Here is a 14,861-nt window from a genome sequence, read left to right as displayed (position 1 = left end):
TTTGTGTTTGTTTGTTTTATAACTGTGATTAGATAATTATAAATTAAATGACAGTTTGAATCTAATAAATAGACATTTTTGGAGATAAGCTGCAGTCTAAAGGACACACAATTATTGGTCCAATAAATCTAGAAAACATAAAAAAAGAATTAGAAGCAAATATTGATAGAAGAATCGACAATTTAATTAAACAATTTCGTGAAGAATTACATTCCATTTTGACAGTGACAAACGGATATATTAATTCTAAAATTGCGAGAATAGTAGATTTAAAAGATCCAGTAAATGGTCATGATGCAGTTACAGAGTAGTAGTTAGAAAATACAAGTATTCTAATACAACTCGGTAATTATGACACTGCTAAACAACTTACTGGAAAAATTTATTACCTTAGTAAAAATGATAAATCTAATTACTTTACAAAAGAGAAATAGAAAAAGCTTTTGCAGACTACTTCTCAAAGGAAGATTTCTCATTGTATCTAAGTCAGTTACGTAATCTTCATATAGGAATGTGTGGAAGACAAAAACTAAATTTTCATTTCATTGCAGGAGATGAGCTATTGAAATACAGAGTTAAATATGATGTAAAAATCAAGAGAATTATTTTATTTTGGGCCAATATAGATGGTGATTTGTCGATAGCTGATTTTAAAATAGGGATAATAAGATTTTATTTTATATCTGACTCTCTTCATAATCCATTACTTGAAGTGAAAATGAAAGAGCTAATATTTATGATTCTCAATCAGTCACTTAAAACTGTATCTGTTGCAGATGACTTAATCATTTTTGTGAACATATTTTGTAGTCAAATAATGAGAGAATGGAACAATAATGTTATACAGATAAAATGTGATTTAGAATCAAAACACTTTTTTCTTCAAACAGTGGAAGCAAAATATCTTTAAACCAAGAACCTAAATTTAGGTGATAAATATTTTGATTAATAAATGCAAATATATTTATCATATATACTTCTGAAGTAGTGACAAATGCATTAGAGTTACATTTAATTGCTGTCATTTATTAAGAAATAAATTTTGTTAGGTTTTTCAATAAAAATATTGGCTTCCCTCATTCTTATGTCAGTGGTAGTAATATCTGAATAGTGACCTTTTTATTTCAAGTATTTGGTGTTTTTTTTAGTATTTAATGAAGTGTGCTTTAGCTTCATTTTTTAATTGTAGACCTTGCACTCTATAGAAGTGAGTAAATATTTAAACACTTGAAAATCTTTATGTATATAGTGTAACATTTCACTTGTCTTAAGTTTTTGGCAGTCAAGTAACTGACCACAGGAATTTCATTTAAAAGTAATGAAATATCATCATGATTAATGATTAATGTTCTTTTGCTTAAAATCTTTAGGGATTAAGCTCTTAATATTGGAATTTCGATACAGAAAAGATTACATGAAATTAATTCCATATTTTTTAAAATTTTTAGGGCTGCTCCCCCTACCCTGAAATATGAAAATGAATAAATTTTAAAATTTCCTCGGAGATAACTGGATCCCACTGTAAAAGTATTACTTTTATAATATTCATGGTCTGTCAACCCAAGGCCCTGCAACTCCATAATAAAACAATAAAAATTAATTAGTAGTCAATATAATATTTCTCATGTGTGTAATGTTTATAGGGTCTACGTGTGCAGGCCATGAAATACCGTATTTAATGAAATGTCATTGACTAAAATCTCATTTGGTTAAAATTTTCAAGTGGTAAAAGCTTATCACCTGGAACTCAATACACAAAACATAAAATATCATTGTCAATTAACAGAATTTTTTCAACTGTTAAAAATTTTCAGGGGCTAATCATTTAGCTCCAGGAATATCATACAGAAAAGTTAAAATATCACTTGTCATCAACACATTTTATACAATATCCCACAAGACTATAATTCGATCTCTTAAATATTATAAATCTACATCATTGCAGAGGAATAAGATTTTGCATTTTTTCTTACAAATGTAATAAAATTTATTTCTTGTTAATGGCGAGCCTAAATGGTGTAAAAATCAACAAACTGGAAGTTAGAATGAAACAATTAGAACCTAAAGTTTATTCAAAAGTGACAAAATGTAAATTTATTCAACTTATTAATAACCATAAATATGAGGACATGGCTAACAATAACAATGAAGTGAAAAAAAATACAATAATGTAATTAATAGTTAAGGCAAAGGAATTGATAATGAAAAGATATTATAAAATGGAGAAGGAAAATTAGATTCAGTGGTTAATTGTGACTTTGAAAATATAAATTTTAAGAAATTATTTAAATTGCATTCAAAATTTATAAACAGTCACTCAACCAAGCAACCATGTTTAAAACTTTAAATTGTATTAAATAACAATTGAAATTTATAAAAATAAAATTGTTGAGTATTAAAAATAATGATTCATTTGGTGGAGATGACTGGAAATTTATAACAGGACATTTTGTATTATCTGTAGATCATAAGGCAATAATGCTGACGCCGACACAGTAACCAGCCACTGACACCAACGCAGTAACCAACGTTCAACGCTGACAGCGCCTGTGCTATTTACTGGTGCCGATTCTACACCTGTTCACCGACACAGCCTAAAAATTTATGTCAGATGAGCGAAAAGCAATAATTTTTTGGTAAAATTGAGGGGACGATTGCATGATAAACTGTTATTATAGTTACTGCATTCAGTGGTGAATTTTCTTTAGATGATCACTAGGTCCTAGATCCATGAATTTATGGATCAAGAACAGCAGAGAACTTCAGAGCCAGCCATGGCAATGACTATAACAAAGGAAATGCCAGAATGGACTGAGGTAGCAAATTTAATTTAAGCACTAAGCCTTAAACGAGGTAACCAGAGACAAGAACAGAAAGCTGATACGGCCATTCTAAGTGAAAAGTTAGAAGCACAGATGGTAACTTCAACTGCTCAAATGGCCTCTTTGAGAAATGAAATAAGTGCTACTTTAAGTGAAAAGTTAGAAGCATAAGGCGAAGCTCTAAATTCTAAGTTTGATGTATTAAGTGATAAAGTTGAAAATTTACGATTAGATTAAGGAATGAATTAAGTAATCCTTTAACTGTCCAAATGAATCAAATGTTTACATATTTTAGCCAAAAGCAGGATAATCAATTTCAGAAGTTGACCCAGAAACTGGAATTTGATATTGAAGACAAGTGTAACAATATAGAGTCTGAATTTAATGAAAAATTAGGGTGATTTCAGAGGGTGTGTAATGCTACATTCGACACAGTGAAACAGAGACTACATACCTTAAATGACAGCATAGAAAGACAGGGTAAACTGATCCCTATTGTCCAATCGCAAATTGCAGGTGTCAACACTCGAGTTGATGACGTGGAGAGAAATTTTAAAGAAAAGTTAGAAATCTTAGACAACATAAATATAAGCGTTCTGTAGGAACAGGTAGAGGAAATGATAGACCGAGAAGTGGCCGCTAGAGTAACCTCCGACAATGTGTCTCCAAATTAGTTTCCTGATCTTAACGATAGCAGGAGACATATAGATAATTTGTGGAAAGGATTCAAAATTATCCAGGATGGAGTAGAAAACAGATTAACTTTACCTGATGTTATGTAGTAAAGGGATGACTGTTTTGTTGTGGGTAGACGTCCAAAAAATTTAACTAAAAGTATCGGTTTGCATTTGATCAAGTGAGGTTAACATCAGATCCATGGGATATGATGGAGTGACATCTGTTCCCAAGGTACATTAACATTCTGTGTTAACAGGCGGAGTGGCGACCGTGGGATCCCGAGCTGGTTTCGGTGACACTTCCACATTAGTTTTCCTACACCGAATTCCCAGCAATTCTTGAACTATTCTATAATCTGTTCTTGAATTCTTAAACGATCCTATAATATAAGTCATTAGAAAACCGGATATGATTACAAGATTGTGACATATTTAAGAGAATCACGGATAAACAGTGATCTCTAAACATGGAATGTAATTAGTAGAAAATAGTACTCGTATGAAGGTAATATCATTGCACTATTCAAGCAGAGTAATATCTAGACGTCATAAACTAAGTGGAGCACTTTATGTGTGTATGAAAAATAGTATAAACTGAATGACTAAACAATTATGTTATCGTAGTGTATAATTTTCTATTTTTATAGAATAATTTATATCTTTTGTGAGATGTAAAGTAAGTGGGAGGGTTTGTTTTGGAAGTAGTGGGTAAGGTAGGTACAAACATGACTAACACTAAACACACACCACACCATTCAGACGACCCTCACAGACAAGTGCCATTCCATAGGAGTTTCTAAGATCTTTCTTTGGGGAATTCAAAGGCGAACGTGAGAATGTCCGTTCTGCAGGAGACGTTTAACATATACCTTCTCCGGCTTGTCACTGAAGTACCACCGAAGTAGGGATCCTGTGGAAGGGTTGGGAAGGGTTTTCCTGTCTTTGTGGCTATCTTCTTTCACTTGTTCGATCTTAGCAACCGTTTCTATTTTTTCTTTCTCACTTCTCTGTTGAGTACTGGTCTGTGTTTTCCTTTTTCCCTATACATACACTTCTATCGCTGAAGTCCTTCTTACTTTCCATGGTTTCCTATAACCTTCAACTTACTTCAAATAAGCAGGCCAAAGAATCAGGATGCATGAACACACATCGACGTACACACAAAATTACACTTACACACAAACATGAGAATTACGGTTTAGAAACCTAAAGCGATGTCAGATTCTCCAGGGGATGTAGGAGAATAAAGACCTATGTACATCTGGGTAGGTGCATATATTGTATGGTTGATATATGACGGTTCTGAATCGCCCCTTTTTTATTTTGTTGTTTCCTATATAATTATACATAGGTATAAGAATAGAGACGATTCTATACCGCACAAGGAAATGTGACAAGTGAAGGAGAGTAGAAACGAGAAAGAACTAATGAGCATACACCAGAGAGGAACTAAAGGTGATAGTTAGGAATAGCAGTCGGAAATTTGTTCTGATGATCTGTAGGATAGTGGGATAAGTCTAGAATAAAGAGAGGTATGATAGAATGAATTACATATAAATATGTCTACTGAAAGCGTAGAAGTTAAAAAGTAGTGGAGGACTCTACGGGATCAATTAAAGTACCAAGAAATAAGAGAGAAGTGGGAAGTAGAATTGCATTCTGCCAGGTAATATTTAACGACAGTGTACATAAAGATGTATACTAGTACAGTGAGCTATGAAGCCTACTCAGGAAGGAGAAGGAGGGCACACCTAGCATTCATTGGATGAAAAGGGCAGATAGGCAGACCCAAGAGAGGCTGATCTACACTGTGTGGGCAGGGGCACCAAGATGGGGATTGGCCTGTACCATACTAGATTAGGAAGTTTAAAGGGTCGTACCTACCAAAACGGAAGGAGGAAGAGCATTCATTATATCAACCCATAGGTAAGTTATAGGTACTGTGCCTAAAAGGAAAAGGACAGTATCGTGACAAAAGTTCCACATTTTGTAGAAATTATTCTGGTAAGTTTGATTCTCTATTCCACTAGCATTGTCAAGTTTTATATTCATAAGTGTCGGAAAGAACCTTTTCATTTGCCCAGAGTTCCTCCAGATTACGGGAAACGGAAGGTAATGAAATTAATACGTACAAAAGGAAAAACAGTACAGAGGAGTAGAGTAAAGAACGATATAATTAAGTGTCTATGACACCGGGAGTCTGTGATTGGCAATCAAAAATGTTTGATCTCGTAGACTTTCCCAACGTAATAACTGCCGATATTCTTCACGGGTTTGCAGCCAGATCATGTCGTCGTCCATATAACGACATGATACGGCTGCAAATGCGTGAAAAATATGAATAAAAAATGTTGCCTGCACGATTCCTAGATGTAAAAGTATTAGCTCCAACATGGGGTGAAATGCTCAGATAATTATTATTGAAACAGAAAGAAAAAGAAGAACTATGTATTAGGTACACGATTCCTAGAAAAAAATTATTTATAAACTGATTGAAAAATATATTAGTTTTGTGCAAAATATCGAGAGTTCGAGCTAAGGGGAGGGATATGTAGTGCTTCGGGAATTCCGGGGTAAATTCTAGAAACATGTGGCTCTCCACTGTCGAACAATCTATATTTTAATGACGAGGGTGAGAGAGCCTTTTTATCGCGCCACACATCTCTTGTGTGTGAAGGAAGGACAGCTGTCGTGAGGAGCCAGGAGCTGTGTCAGACGAGCGGCCCTGACAAGTGGTTACCAGCAGTGCCTTGGAAGTTGTATAAAAAATTCAAAGAGTGTTTGGATAACGTTCTGTGATTTGTGGTCTCATGAGGATTGTTATAGAGATAGATGAGCGTGTATTATACAGAGACCGTTACTTTATGTCTTGGCTCTGCATGAGGCAGAACATATGTAACTGTATGAGTGTTTACTAGACTCTGACATTTGTCTTGGAACCAGTTGGCTTGCTGGAGTTTGTACAGAATAATTATTAGCTTGGGACGGCAGTTGAAAATATATTGATATTGATATGACAAGAGCCTACTAGTAAATAATTTATTTCAAGAATATAGAGCTAGTTAATAATATTCCCTTTAACCTGATACGGTCTTCGGAGATGAATTAAGCAGTGAGAGCATGTAGTTGATAACCCAAAGAAGAGGATCGGCTGCAAGCACAATGTGTAAGTCAACTGGAGGAGACAAGTGAATCGTGCAGCCCAACATCACAATATCTCTTGTCGTCCAAGAAAGAAATGTATGCTTATAAAGTTGGTTATAAAATAGCGAAAAATCTAAATGTATTGTTAAAATAGAATAATTTTAGAATACCATTAAGATCGTTTATTTTACAATAGAGAACAGTACAGAAAAATTCATATGTTTCAAAGTGAAAAACGTGATGTCTATACAGTTGAAATAAACAAGAAAATATAGTGTTGTTATGTTGATAAAAGATCTTGTTTGGAAAATAAAATATACATTACCATACATACTTTACAAATTGAAAAGAATCTAACAAAAAAATTTTCTATGTAAATGGAGTCTCTAATCGAGAAGTTCAACAATGCAAGTGCCTCAAAAAAAATTAAAATATTAAGTGAGTCAGAGATAAATTTTTATATGATATTACTAGACATGGATATTTAAATACAAGGTATGGAGAAGAACTTTGTATGGCGCTTAATAACGAGTTTAAGATTATTTTACCAGAGAGATATTATAATTTAATTACTGATTTGGATTTACAATTAACTGAAAAGTAAGAGACAAAACTGAAAAGTAATGGAATGAAGAGACTTAAAAAGAGAAATAATGAATTTAATAATCTACAATTCACTTTGTTAAAATTTAAAATTCTTTTTCCTACTGAATTTTATATCTTTTAAATGGACAACACCAAACAGCTAAAGCAGAGTAGTAATAGTGTGGAAAAGAAACTGAAGAATTTCATAAAGATAAGTATCGAAATGGTGGGTATGGTAATATATGTAAAGAATATTGTAAAGAATATCTCAGAATTAAAGTTACCTGTGAATGTGGTAGAAGCGTAGGCAAGAATCATTTGCAAACAATTGTTCATAAAAATCTTATGATTTCATGAGAAGAAAGAATTACGAAAATTTTAGGTAAACAATGGATTTATTACATTCACCACAGCTCATTTTAATTATTTTATTACATTCACCTTTTATAAAAAAATATTAAAGTTATTTTCTTATGTTTACCTTTTGTGAGAAAAAATAATGAATTTATAATAAGAGAATATGATAACAAAAAATATTCATTTTTATTATTTTTTCTAAGTAATTTAGTGGAAAATAGACGTTTATAAATGAAAATAAATGATTTTGACCTAGAATTGGAGGTATACCAGAAGTATTGTGTAAGCTCTGGGTAACTTTTTTACAAGATAGCGAAATCTTTACTCGCAAAATGAGTAAAAATGTGAGCTAGCTTCGAACAATTTGAGCCAGAACGCACACAATACTTACAATCCTGTGCCATTTTACTGTCTATCGGAACCGCCTCCCGACGGTTGGACAGTCCCATGTGCGTTTTACGGCTGCTTCCCTTACCTGTGCTTTCCACCCTTGCTACCTCTACACTCAGATGCCAAGTGGCCCAATGTGCCACATGCTGATTGCTTACACTACTTCCCGACCACATCTATTACACTTGCCTTCAGAAGCCAGTGCGATAACAGTTGCGATCCTAAGAGCTGTATCTGATTCCTGTGGCTTTTCCATTCGTAACCACTGTGACATTTCAGCGGGTATACCACGCAAAAAACCATCCACTGCTCTATTCTCTGCCCCTATAACAGTACCATATTTGCTTCTGCATTCTGGGTCTGTACATACGTCTTTGCATTTGGCTAACGAGATCTGTTCGAGAATGCCTCCATAGGCTCGTTGAACTGCATCGACAACGTACTTAATTTCTCCGGAAAAACAGCGCACTGTTCTGCTTCTGGTACTGCTGGCACAAACCAGCAGCCCACTCCTGGAACGCGTATGTTCTTTACTAAATGTCTCGTGACAGACGACGTATACGCTGGCGTCCCCCGCCAAACGCATGTTAGCAACACACAGGGTTACTTCACCCGACCGCCCACGTGCTTCCGCAGAGTAACTAACATCCTTTTCGAAAACTGACATGTGCTCCGTTGCCTTGCCCGAGAAGGGATTAATCAGTGCAAACAGAAGGTACTCTCAGTCCAGACTTGTTTCTTCATGACTCATTGCGACTGATCGTGACTGTCATTAGGAGTCTCTAACTCACGATTGAGTACGAAATTTGCGCTTTGGGAGAGAGAGAGAAGACTCACGGAGATGCTCGCAGAGAAACACCGGCAAATGTGTTATTGACCTTTATTGCAACGAAGGTACACAGCAGCCTTCCACTGATCCTGTTGATGGCGCCGTACGGCGAGGGTGCGTGGGTCAGCGCCAGTGCCAGAATCTGCTTCATCACAGTCGGGATGTAGCGCTCCTACTCACGCAAGGCTAAATGACCACCATGCGTGTCAGCTGCGCCGGTAGCCCGAGACACAGCTGGCTGCTCCCTCAAGCGGACCTCATGGACCCCATGCAGAGCGCCGAAGGGAACGAGACGACCGCCGTCGTTGTAGTGAGCCTTAGCAGCTCCGATCGTCTGGCCATTGCAGCTAGGTCCGTGACAGCAGACAGCTCCGCTCCTTGGAGGCCGTGACTTTGAACCCCAGCCCCACCCTTGTGAATTGCAGCTTGCAGTCTGCCGGCCGTTGTCACCCAGAGAGTGGAGGTTGGCAGCCCTCTCGCTCCTCACGCCCGTGAAGCTCCACAGTGTGGCACGCCCTGCCCACGTTATGGCGTGTCCAAGCATTGGAGGTTGGTGGTAGTTTCAGCGGGCCAGTTGTCCACTGATACCCATCATCAGAAGGTCGTCGTGGTTGGCATGCAACTTAAACAATCGTCATTCTCTCCGGTTATAGAAGCAGACAGAACTGCTTGCTTTGAGCCTCCGGGCCCGCATATTAATACTTTTCCATACGCCTCTGACGTAATTCCTCTGTATGGGACAAGTAGAGTGCTCTTTAATAATTACAACTTCACCTTTCATACCCGCTTTGGTCCCTATACACTGGTCACTAGCTGCTGTTGTAACTGAAGCATATGTGTTCTTCACAGCACATCAGTGTCCTGTGGTGCTCTGATTACTTCGCACATGCATACAGAGCCCGCCGAGCCGCGCCTTCTCGCCTGCGAGCGGTGTTTTACCTGCCTCACAGAATCGTTTGCTAAATAACATTGCATGTGGCTGCCATCCGATGTGTCAATCGGTTCCTTAACTATTACCTTCTAGCCGTAGCTGCGCGAAAATTACAAGAATTCCCCAAATCCTCGCCTGTTACGTATTGATGGATCATCAAAGAATAAGGAAAAACGGTTAGCATACATTATCCGCAAGAACCAAGAGGGAGCGATAAGGATGGAATGTGCTCGGAATGAAATGAACATTCTAGTCAGTACAGAGTACTGATTGATAGTAAACTGAGGAAAGACAAGTAATAAGTAGTGGCACAAATGAGATTAGCCATAAAAGTAACATCAGTATTGGTGATGAAGGGAAAGATTGAGTAAAAGAAACAAAATAACACATGACGGACGAAGTAAGCAGGACACCAAAAGAGGACTGTAAGGTGGCAATGGCCTTGCACCTTGCCATGAGTCCATTTAACGTGACACTTTAGGTTTTGTTGGAGTAATACTCTAAAGTACGGTGTAGGCAATCTATGTGGAAACGCATCGGCACGCGAGAATTCCGCGATTTTGCAATTATAAGATTTTACAGAAAGGCAGTACGCGAGACAAATCTCGTGCGTGCTCTCGCCTATGTCCCACTAATTTTACGCCTTCGAGTAACTCAAGTGGGGCAGGCCAGGAGTTCCGAATAACAAACTTTCAATGCAATAATCTGTGTTTCCTACGACGGGGAATCTCGAGTGGTCTCTTGGGGGAAAACTTCCAGGAAACGTGTTATTGCCCACAGCTGTGGTTCTTCCCAGCCGGCGAGGGCGGAGTTTACTTGTGAAATTTTGTAGAAATAAAAGATTTGTGAAAAAGAGTTCTATTCCCAGGCCGTACATTGGTCGGCACTGGCAAGCTGGGTATTTTGAGAGCTTCTAGTGATGTGATTCGCTCAGTAAAAGTTGAGGTGAGAAAACAAAGGTGAAGAGCGACTCTCGGTAGAGGTCTTTCGTTCTGGGCTCTCGTACTGACAAGGGAACCTCCCCATCGCACCCCCCTCAGATTTAGTTATAAGTTGGCACAGTGGATAGGCCTTGATAAACTGAACACAGATCAATTGAGAAAACAGGAAGAAGTTGTGTGGAACTGTGAAAAAATAAGCAAAATATATAAACTGAGTAGTCCATGGGCCACATAAGCAACATCATGGACGAAATGTGCTCAGAAGCGCCGTGGTCCCGTGGTAGCCTGAGCAGCTGCCGAAGGAGAGATCCTTGGTTCAAGTCTTCCCTCGCATGAAAATTTTACTTTCTTTATTTTTGCATAGTTATTATCTGTCCGTTCGTTCATTGACATCTCTGTTCACTGTAATAAGTTTAGTGTCTGTGTTTTGCGACCGCACTGCAAAACCGTGCGATTAGTAGACGAAAGGACGTGCCTCTCCAATGGGAACAGAAAACATTTGATCGTAAGGTCATAGGACAACCGATTCCTCCACAGGAAAACACATCTGATATATTCTATACGACACTGGTAACGGCATGTGCGTCACATGACAGGAATATGTTGTCGACCCACCTAACCTGTATACTTGGCGAATGGGTAAAAAGATTCTTCTACCTTGCCCGATTTAGGTTTTCTTGTGGATGTGATAATCACTCCCAAAAAAGTGATGAAAACATAAGAGTTTGTCACATAAACTGAAAATAAAAAATTAAAATTTACACTTGATGGAAGATTTGAGTCTAGGACCTTTCGTTCCGCAGCTGCTCACGTTACCACGAGACTACGGCGCTCCTGCGCTCTCAATGTCCTTAATGTTGCTTATCTTTCCTTGAACTACTCAGTTTGTATATTTTGATTATTTTTTCACAGTTCTACACAACTTCTTCCTGTTTTCTCAATTGATCTGTGTTCAGTTTTTCAATGCCTATCCACTGTGCCAACTTATAACTAAATCTGAGGGGGGTGCGATGGGGAGGTTCCCTTGTGAGAGGGCGTTAGCCAAGTCTCTCCCCTTTTGGTCTTTCGTTCTGAGAAGACGTTAGCCGCGCCAGCTCATTGCTGACGCAAACATTGTCGCAATTAGAGAAGTTTACGGACAGCAGTGTGGTGTTCGAATACTGTAGGATTGTACTTTCCGAGATGCCACACGCCGACTGCACGGCCGCACCGTCGCCGTCGGAGACCGCCGCTACGACAGGAATATTACGGTGAGATCGCTCCCGCTTCGGCCTGTGTTACGAGTAACGTTCAATAGTTGGATCAATTGCAATTGCTGTTTCCACAGAGTGTAGTGGTTCTTCGTATATATGTTATAAGAGATCGCGTTTTGGACCGATTTTAACACAGTTACTGCCAATGCCAGCTAGGAGGATAATTTGCAAATTGTTCATTGTGTTTTATTCAGCATTGATCTGGATGTTATATTAAAATTATTGTGATTCAGTAGAGCCTTTACTTTCAGTAGTTGATCCTAAATTCACCCGTTTGCTTTATTTTATTGTTGTGTGTGCGTTTGATGTCATGGAACACCCTAAGTGTTCGTGATCGTTCATGTTTGGAAGTAAAAATAGACGTGATTTATCGTCAGCACTACCACCGCAGATTAATTAGGACTGACAGGGCCACATTTAAATCTAGCGTTATCCATTTTTGCGTACAGTTCCACTCCCAATTTCTCTGTAAGTTGTTTGTCAGGGGCGAACGCACGCATAAATCGGACAAGCAACGGGTGGGGTCTTACAAGACCAATACAAGCACAGACGGTATTCCTGGACTAAAGAATTCTACCAGTGTCGAACATCGGGCTTAATCAGAGGAACAAATTTTTGGGAAATGCGTTTGGAGAACAGCATTAAATAGAATTGAGTCATGGACAGAGGGGAAAATAGAAAAAGAAGAGAAACGTAACATTTGAAATACGTGCTACAGAAAGATGATGAAAATGACTGGGACAGCGGAGAAATAGTGATGTTCCCCACAGAATCGGTGACGAAGGAGTATAAGGAAAACATTGACAAGAAGGCATCAGGCCATAGGGCAGTCATGGACTGTGCGGCTAGTCTCGACAGAGGTTCGAGTCCTCCCTCGGGCATGGGTGTGTGTGTATTTGTCCTTAGGATAATTTAGGTTACGTACTGTGTAAGCTTAGGGACTCATGACCTTAGCAGTTAAGTCCCATAAGATTTCACACACATTTGAACATTTTGCCGTAGGGCAAGTGTTAAGACATCAGATTTTGTTATTGTTGTAGTTCTCAATAGAAAGACTGGTTTGATGCTCTACAACAGGCAATAACTTGAAAATGTCAGTCTGTCAGGGACCGTGTCCGGATTTCTGAAGTTGTTGACGGAAGCACTCATGATCAGCAGGTTATGCCGGTGTCAGTCCTGGTCTGGCACCAATTTTCAGCTTCCGCCACTGTATTATCACAGTGTCCTGTGGAACTGGGAATCACCAATCCCCACCTATCCCTTTCCTTTCTTCCCTGTTATCGATTCCGTATGAAACTTTTGGTATGGCTACCCTTTCCAAATTCATGAGCAGTTCTAAGGAAATGTCGTTTACTCCAGAGCCCTTGTTTTGCCTCATCTCTTTATTGCTCTTTCCAGTTCTTTTCTCAGTATCATATGTCCCATCTCATCGTCATCTAAGTCTTCTTCTCTTTCTATAATACTGGCACCAGGTTCATTTCCCTTTTATAAATCGTTCATGTATTCCTTCTATCATTCAGCTTACCGACCTTTCCTTGGTACTGGTTTTGCATCTAAGCTCTTGATAAACAACTGCTTGCCTTTTCTCCAGAGGGCTTTTTTTTATTCTAGGCAATATCTATCTTTCTCCTAGTTATATAGCTTTGTACGTACCTACATTTGTTCACGTCTCATTTCTGCTTACGCATTTCGCACTGTCTATTAATCTCGATTTTTAGCCATTTATGTTCCTTTTCTTTTACTTCATTTGCTGCATTTTTATTATATGTCCTTTCATCAGTCAAATTCAATATCTTCCGAGATAACCAAGGGTTCTACTAGGAGTTGCTTTTTTGCCTATTTCATCCTTGCTGCCTTCACTATTTCACAATTCAAAGCTACCCATTCTACTGTATTCGTTTCCCTGGTTTTCTTTTGAAACTCTCGTCAGTTTCTCTTTCTTTCTGTGGTGTCACCGGCAGACACCACACTTGCTAGGTGGTAGCCTTTAAATCGGCCGCGGTCCGTTAGTATACGTCGTACCCGCGTGTCGCCACTATCAGTGATTGCAGACCGAGCGCCGCCACACGGCAGGTCTAGAGAGATTTCCTAGCACTTGTCCCAGTTGTACAACCGACTTTGCTAGCGATGGTTCACTGACAAAATACGCTCTCATTTGCCGAGGCGATAGTTAGCATAGCCTTCAGCTACATCATTTGCTACGACCTAGCAAGGCGCCATTACCAGTTACTACTGAGATTATGAATAATGTACCCTCAAGAGCGATGTTCACCATTTATGGATTAAAGTTAAGTATTCCACCAGCTACGTCAGTTTTTTCTACAGTCTAATTTCCTTGACCTGTTCCAGACCTCACGCCAGCCTGCGTGAGCTAAAACGCGTGCCTTTCGGCTTCCTCTCAAAACCGGTGTTGGCTCTCCTGCCAACCCACAACACATTCAACTTGTCTGAACCCCACTTCCTTACTTTCCTAAGTTTCTGCAAATGTTTCAGCTGTAATCTACGTTTCATAATCAATAAATTTTGGTCAGAGTCCATGTCTGCGCTTCGAACTATCATCCAGTTTAAAATCTGCTTCTGAAGTCTCTGTCTTATATAATGAACCCGAAACCTTCTGGGGTCTCCAGGTGTATTCCACGTACACGACCATTTTTGTGATTCTCAAACCAAGTGACAGAGAGGATTAAATTGTGGTCTGTTAATAATAGTACCAACAGTTTCCGCTTTCACTCCTTTCCCCCGTCCACATTATCATACTATTTTCCTTGTTTTCCTACTACGGACTTCTAATCATTTGTTGCAGTTAAATTTTCCTCTTTCTTAACTATCTGCATTAAGTCTTTTAATTCACCATACATGTCTTCATCATCTGCAAAGCTACATGGCATACAAACTTGTGCTATTGCGTCGAGTGTTGGCTTAGTGATTATCT

The 14,861-nt window shown here is 38.5% G+C and overlaps 1 long non-coding RNA gene across 1 annotated transcript in view; it reads right to left on the bottom strand.

Annotated features, from left to right (window-relative positions):
- Positions 1-14,861, bottom strand: part of LOC124717238 — a 114,878-nt gene that overhangs the window by 40,205 nt on the left and 59,812 nt on the right. The gene's annotated exons all lie outside the window — the stretch shown is intronic.

Source organism: Schistocerca piceifrons, chromosome 9, assembly GCF_021461385.2.
Source record: "Schistocerca piceifrons isolate TAMUIC-IGC-003096 chromosome 9, iqSchPice1.1, whole genome shotgun sequence".
Taxonomy (NCBI): Eukaryota; Metazoa; Arthropoda; class Insecta; order Orthoptera; family Acrididae; genus Schistocerca; species Schistocerca piceifrons.
This window is presented reverse-complemented; position numbering and strand designations above follow the sequence as displayed.